This window comes from Elephantulus edwardii, unplaced genomic scaffold (genome assembly GCF_000299155.1).
Source record: "Elephantulus edwardii isolate Elephantulus edwardi_28Jun2011 unplaced genomic scaffold, EleEdw1.0 scaffold00014, whole genome shotgun sequence".
Taxonomy (NCBI): Eukaryota; Metazoa; Chordata; class Mammalia; order Macroscelidea; family Macroscelididae; genus Elephantulus; species Elephantulus edwardii.
In genome coordinates this window covers 3687534-3695106 of record NW_006399764.1, presented here as the reverse complement: position 1 = coordinate 3695106, position 7573 = coordinate 3687534, and the positions used below count along the sequence as shown (strand labels likewise).

General features: G+C 37.3%; 1 pseudogene; it reads right to left on the bottom strand.

The window, feature by feature from the left end:
• Positions 1-1680: 1680 nt before the first annotated feature.
• Positions 1681-2013, bottom strand: LOC102864108 (annotated as a pseudogene).
• Between the last annotated feature and the right edge of the window lie 5560 nt (positions 2014-7573).

Here is a 7573-nt window from a genome sequence, read left to right as displayed (position 1 = left end):
TGAGAAGAACAGGAATCCAAGAACACCTGATTGTGCTCATGTGAAACTTATATTTGGACCAGGGATCAGTTGTCAGGAGAGAGCAAGGAAACACTGCTTGGTTCAAAAGTAGGAAGGGATTGTGTCAGGGATGTATCCTGTCTCCATATTTTTTCAATCTATATGCAGAATTTGATCATTTGAGAGGTGGGACTTTATAAGAGATATGGCATTAGAATTGGAGGAAGACTCATTAACAACCTGCATTATGCAGATGATACAACCTTCCTTGCTGAAACTGAGAAGGACCTGAGGCATTTGCTGCAGAAGTTCAAGGACTGTAGCCTTCAGTATGGATTGAGGCTCAACATCAAGAAGACAAAAGATTCTCTCTACTCACTCAACTGGCAGCATTATGATAGATAGAGAATATTGAGGTTATTAATTTGACTCTTGGCACCAGTAGTCAGGAAATCAAAAGATTAATTGTGTTGGTGAAGTCTGCTCTCAGGGACCTCTCCAAAGTGCTAAAGAGCAATAACATCAGTCTAGACACTAAAGTGCACCTGATCCAGGCCATGATCTTCATAACTACTTGCTATGCATCAGAGAGCTGAATAATGACTAAGGATGACAGAAGGAAAAGAATCGATGTCTCTGAGTTGTGGTGCTGGAGAAGAGCACTGAACACACCACAGATCCCCAGGAGAACAAATAGGTCTATCTTGGAGAGGATGAAACCAAGTTTCTTCTTGGAAACAAATATTTTGATTCTTAATCTCACATACTTTGGGCATGTGGCCAGGTGGGACTAATCCTTAGGTAAGGAGATCCTGCTTGGAAAAGTGGAGGGACAGAACAGGAGAAAAAGAGCCCAGATGAGATGGATTGACATGGTAAGGGGGACAATAAGAGTCAGTGAGACTGGCTCAGGATAGGGAGGGGTTAAAATTCTTATTGCACATAGGGTTGCTATTAGTCGTAGGTGACTCAACGGCACATAACACCACTGACACAGGATAAATGCAGTGCTGTACATTTGAAGAACTTCAGATATTGAACATAAACATGCTTTTTGGAATTCATGACTTAGGATGCCCCTGTTTTCTGCTTCAGAAATTATACCACTTAGCCATATATTTCCATCTTATTCTGCATGTTTTTACATCTTCAAAAAAACTTCCAAGGCAATTTTCTCAATTTCTGTTGGCAAAATAATAGTCGACATGTTGTTTCCTATTCAAGTGCTAACTAATTAGGTTCTATTTCAAGTGAAAGAAACTAGTATATTCCATGATACAGAGTGAATGCCAAAAAGTCTTCGTCAAGCTTGAATTTAAAAATCAATCAAAATTTGTAATCACATAATTAAGATGAGGATTCAGCAATGATTTAATAAATTAGTGTAACTTAGATGGGTACAGATTATGTTTCTATCAATGGAATGTCATTACTACATCCAGAATACTATCACTCCAAGTGTCCTGAACAGCTAAAGATATGTTGTTATTATTGTTAGGTACCATCAAGTTGAGGACAACTCATCATGATGTTAAGAACAACAGAACTGAACTTTGTCCTATGCTGCTCTATCCTCAGAATCTCTGTAATGCTCAAATCCACTGTGTTAGTCTTTGTGCCAATTCTTTTCACTGAGTGTCCTCCTTTTTTTTTTTAACAGTTTATTATAATTTATTTTATTTAACAATCTAAGAAGTTCGCAGCCATCAGCAGTTGCAGTGCAATTTCAGGTGCAATTGGGAATTTGGGAATCTCAGTGGCGCTGTTAGTGTAGTGAACCTTGTAGGTAAATTACATACAAACTTTTGAAAGCACATGTGAAGGGATCTCTTTAAAACGGACCTCATTAGTTTGGTTTTCAGCAAACTGACCTGGGCCACTCAACATGGCTTTTATTGTTTCTGATGTTAGTGCATGTTCTCTTTTTACAATAAATTCATGGCCATCAGAAGATATCAATTTGACATGCATGGCATCTGGGCCTTCACAGCCACCGTAAGTTTTCTCTTCTCCATCTATTATGCTCTTCGAAATTGTACTTCGTTTCCACAGGAACTTTAGCAGCTTTTCATTAGTCCCGTAGTCACCACAGCCACCCTCGCACACTAACACAGCCCTTCCTCTTTTTTTTTTGACTTTTCCCAACATACTATCTCTCTTTAATGACTAATTCCTCTTGAAAATATGTTCAAAATAGAGAAAAAGTTTCATCATCTTTGCCTCTAAGAAGCACTCTGGTTTCATTTCCTTGAAAATTTATTTGCTTGTTCTTTTTAAAATTTATTTTATTTTATTATATTGTGTACGTGTACCATCAAATTGGATTTGACTGGTACAGGAAGAGATTGTTCCTTCTTCTCTGGTGGATTCAAACCACATACCTCTGGGATTGCAGTGAAGCTTCTTGCCACTACACCAGAGCTACCTTGTGTGTCCTTTTAACATTGCATGGAACATTCAATACTCTGCCACATCCCCATTAGGATATACTAGTTCTTTGTGTTTTGCTTTTAATTTTTAATTCATTGTCCAATTTTTAAATGCATAGGAAGCAATTGGAAACATCATGTTTTAGAGCAGGGGCACCTTACTTTTTAATGTGCCATCCTTACTCTTTAGAACTCTAGAGAGGCCATAGTTAACAAGTGTTTCTAATACAGTACATTTTTAAAGTTCTTGAGTCCTGTAACTATGGATGTTGGTTCTGGATACAAGTAAAATAAAATAGAAAGGTATAGCCAAGAATATCTTCATCCTTTATTGTTCTTGTCAGATTCCATCAAGTCATGTGACTCATGACAGCCTTATGGACAACAGAGTGGACTCTTTCCCTGCCCTGTTCTGTCCTCACAACCTTTGACATGCTCCAAGATTGTCTCCAGAGCAGAATTCTATCTTTAATTCTTCTCAAACTAACTGCAATTTCTGATAATTAAGGCTATATTTCGTGTAAAAGTATTGGAAAAATATTTCAGATAAGAAATACTTAATATAGAGTGTGTTATTGTTGCTGTTATAAGTCGTTGAATCACCTGTGACTCATAGCAACATTATGGACAAGAGCTCTGGACTCTGCTCTGCCCTGAACCAACCTCACCATTTCTGACACACCTGCCCCCATTGCCACAGTCACAGTGTCAATCCATCTCAGTCAGGTTATATAGAAATAAAATAAATATAAAAGCAAATTTACCAGGGTAGTTTGATTACCACAAATAAGATTTTGTATGACCTTACAACATGACATTTAGCAATATTCATGCAAAATTGTACTGTTGAAAGATGTTTACTCCCCTAAGCACTACTGAGAAAAATGTCATCGTCCTTATGTTTTTGAATCTTTTTGTCAACAATACTGTTTTCTGCTGGAAGCTAAAATGATGTATGAGCTAATTTTGCAGCCCGTCATATCATGTCAGGATTATATTTTTGGATATTTTACTATTTTTTCTTCTCAAGAATAATAAGCATTTTTTTGTCTTCGTTATGGGAGTCAGAAACAGCTGAATCACTTTCTTGACAAATGAAAGATAAAAGTAAAATACAAACTGCAGATCTCTACATATTTTTAATATTAAAATATTATACCATCACTTCAGTTATAAGCAGGTTAAAAACAAATATTTCCGTTATAGAATATTTTTAAAAAGGAAGTGAAGAAAAACAAGTAACTGCAGATGGAAGGTTACTAGCTATTTCCACGATGTGTTAATGTTTTAAAATGTCCCTTTAGAGTTCTGATTGATAGAGATTCTCCATTAGTATTCCAAGGCTCTGAATCTTAGTAGGGTAGATTTTCCACTTTTTTCCGGGCAGAGTAGCTGGTGGATCTGAACGACAGGAAGAATGTGACCTTTTGATTAGCCACACAATACATTACAAACGAAGCCTCCATTGAGTTGCACTGCTAAACCATAGGCTGCCTGTGTATGCAGTTACGGTCTACCAGCAGTGCTGAGAGAGAAGGATGGACGCTACCCTCCAGCTAGTATTTATCACGAGGAAGCATAATGGAAGGCCGCTCACTATGAGATGGAACCAAACACACCATGGCAGTGAGAACTGATATACAAATTAAAATGGCAATTGCTGAATTCACACTACTAATATCTCACAATTCATTGATGAAAATTCCATTAGACATTTCAAAACTAAACTCTGGACATAAATGAATGTGTGTGTTATTTGTTTGTGTAAGAATAGAGATAAAAAAGGGGGTGAGAAAAAACTTTTTTCTGACACTCTGTTGGTTCCCTTTAAGGACAGATTTATTCCTAGAATTTACATGCTAAACTTCATTTTTATTTAAACTTTTTAATTTTTAATTTTATGAAAACTGTGAGAAACTTATAGGGCAGTGAGCTTATGTTAATGATAATAGAATACTTGGAAAAGGACAGGGAGATACTCTGGAGAATGTGATCAATACTACTGAAATGAGACATGTTGAAAATGTGTGACTTGTTATTGTACCTATAGTCATCAAAGATTAATAATATTCGTAAAAGAAAATAAAAGCTTTATTTAGTCTAGTGAAAAGAAGAAAATAAATTCTTGGCAATGGAAATTGTCAAGCAATGGGATGGGATAGCATCTTATGGCAAAATACGTTTAGGAGCGATCGTGAAAATTTGCAATAGCTAAAACGGGACACTTAAGAAATGCGATAACAGGTGATTAGGTCTATAAAGGCAATATGCATACTAGAAGAAGGGTCTCATGCCCAGCTCAGAATATTGAACAACTCAAAGGGAGAACGAAAAAAAAATACAAAGTTTCAGATGGTTGGAGGCTAACACATGGGCTGAGAGAAACAGGAACAATAATTCTAGAATCTGCTCACTGTACAATCTCAGCAGCTTGTATCCTTTCTCTCAGCAGGGTTAAGAATCAGTTTAAATGCATTCAATTAATCTTTGCCTGTAGGCAATTCTTCAACTTCAGACTGTAAATATCGTATGGTGGCGATGTAGTTAGAGGTTAAAAAATCACTTAATGGCATTACAGAAACTTTTATATACTCCATCTCTGTTTATCTTGTAGTGTATAATTATTGATCAGAAATAAGCCTCTCCTTGCAAAGCTCGATTTATACATAGCAGTATTTGTGACTAGGAAAAACAATTTCTTTGCGTGCAAATAAGTGCATGTTCCTCCTACAAAAGAAACAGTTTTAACTTAAATTAGAAGAATGTCCTTCCATTTATTGGACATTACAGTTATAAATTCTGCTAAAACCATCTATTCCGCTCTAAGTGCAAAGATCAATCTCTGCCTCTCAATGTTTCTTAGAGAATGCTAATTAACATTCTCCAGTGCAACCTTAGCTGTGACTTGCTAGTCCTCCCTGAAGGTCAACATGCTATTTTCAGAAAAACATGTGCAACTCCAGAGCTGGTTTAAATGCAACTAGAGTCCCTTTCCTTTTTATTAAAAAAAATGTATTTTATACTGGTTTACTTGCAAAGTTTGTATACATCATTTTTCACATCACATCTTTCTCCTTTCCCATACCTACCCATTCCACCCTCCATCCATCAAATTTTGCGGCCCTATGATTAAGTATTTACGCCTCTGCTCCCTCTTCCCCACCTTGTATCTTAGTACATGTTCAGCAATAGTGTTCTTACACAGCATTTGTCCTTATGGGACTGAGTTAGTTCACTCAGCACAATGCTTTCCAGTCTCTCCCAAATTAGGTAGTAACTGACAAAATCATTGCTCCTGGGAGCTCTGTAGTAGTTAATCCTCCTGTGTGTTTACCATAATTTCTCAATCTATTCCATTATGGTTGGACATTTGGGCTGTTTCCATGTTCTTACTATGGTAAATAACAATGCTATGAACATTGGTGTACAAGTGTCTCTTTGTGCTTCAGTTCCCTTTCTCTCAGAGTATATTCCAAGCAGTGGGATAGCTGGGTCATATGGAATTTCTATGTTCAGCTTTTTGAGGAAAGGCCAAACTGCCTTCCAGAGTGTCTGTACCATTTTACAGTCCCATCAACAATGTATAAGAGTTTCCATCTCACCGTATCCTCTCCAACATTTATTACTTGATGCCCTGCTAAACTTTGCCACTGCTACTGGTGTAAGATGGTATCGCATGGTGCAGAACCCATGTTTAAAAGTGAAAATCATAGTTTAAGCTAAGAACTGTAGAACAGGTGGACGGAAGAGGATAGTGGTCATTTTGTCAGTCACTTTACAACCTCTAAATAACCTGAAAATACCACTGCATAAACTCAAGAAAGGGAGGAATATATTTACAGTAATGTAGAATAAAGATTGTGGGATTGATTTTACTAAGATAGATATGTTTTAAAATCAGTATTTAGATAATAAAAGCTATGAGTTGTTTCTCACATTTATCAACATGTATGTAGGGCTTCAGTTTAACTATCCGTCTTTTATGAATGTACCACATCTGACATCCACCATCAAATTAAAGGCTTGGAAAGGGAAGAGTGGGAGAATTAATATAATTAACTGTGAATTCTCTTCTCTCTGATTTCTGGTTTCCAACTGAGATCTTTGTCATTGGCTGGCCTTCTTCATATTTTGAGGCAAATAAGCATTTCAATGGAGACATTTTAAGGGATATATTGCTGAGGAAATACAATGATATAAAACCATACCCATTTTGCATGTGCATTAATAACATCCTTTTGGCCATTATCCATCGGCAAAACAAACCTTCGGCAATGGTGTCTGCTGCAGCAATCACTGGGGCGCAATACATTCAGGCAAAGTCTAAAGATTTTTGACGATGCATTAGTTTAAAAAAAATTCATTTTTCCCAAGCTACCATATACTTTTTTTTTTTTAACATTGGAAAAGAAAACATTTGGTTGTACAAGAGGTAACCATGGGTTAGAGTTCACTTGGAACCAATTAACAACCATCACGTGGTGTCAAGTATTTCAAAGGCCAATTTTTCACTGACTTGTCACAACCACACTGAGAGAGAGATGGAGAGGGTCTTCTGCACTTTTCACATGAAGATACTAAGTGTCAGAGAGATGTGTGACTTGCCACAGGTGATAGGAGAATGTGGAAGTGGGAGAGTCAGATTCTAACCCCAGGCTAGCTGACTCCAGAATTAAGGATTGTCCAGGACCTAATTCTGCCCCCCCAGGAGTAGTTTGTAGGGAGTTGCACTACTAACCCAAAGGCAGCACTGCACCGTTCTAGGGTTTCAAATGCGCCAAGGGGAAGAAGAGGGGCAATCTCTTCCTGCCATTTACAACTTTGAGGAAATCTGCTAGAGGGTCTGTTATGGATTGCTTCTGACTCAGTGGGAACGAGTTGGGGGTTTTGGGGGTTTTTTTGTTCTATAATTATATTTTATTAATTTTCATAAACATTTACAGAGATTTTTGGGTTTCCATTCATTCATTGTTGCACTATTCTCTCTACCCTCCTCCCAGTTTGTTCTTGTCCAAATGCCACAGTGCTTGTCAAAGCCAGTTCTGATTAATCTTCTTTGTCAGTGTGTCCTTTGCCATTCCCTATCACTCCTCCCTGAGAGAGACTTCTCCCTGAGTCATAAGGAAAAGGGGACGGCGTATTCT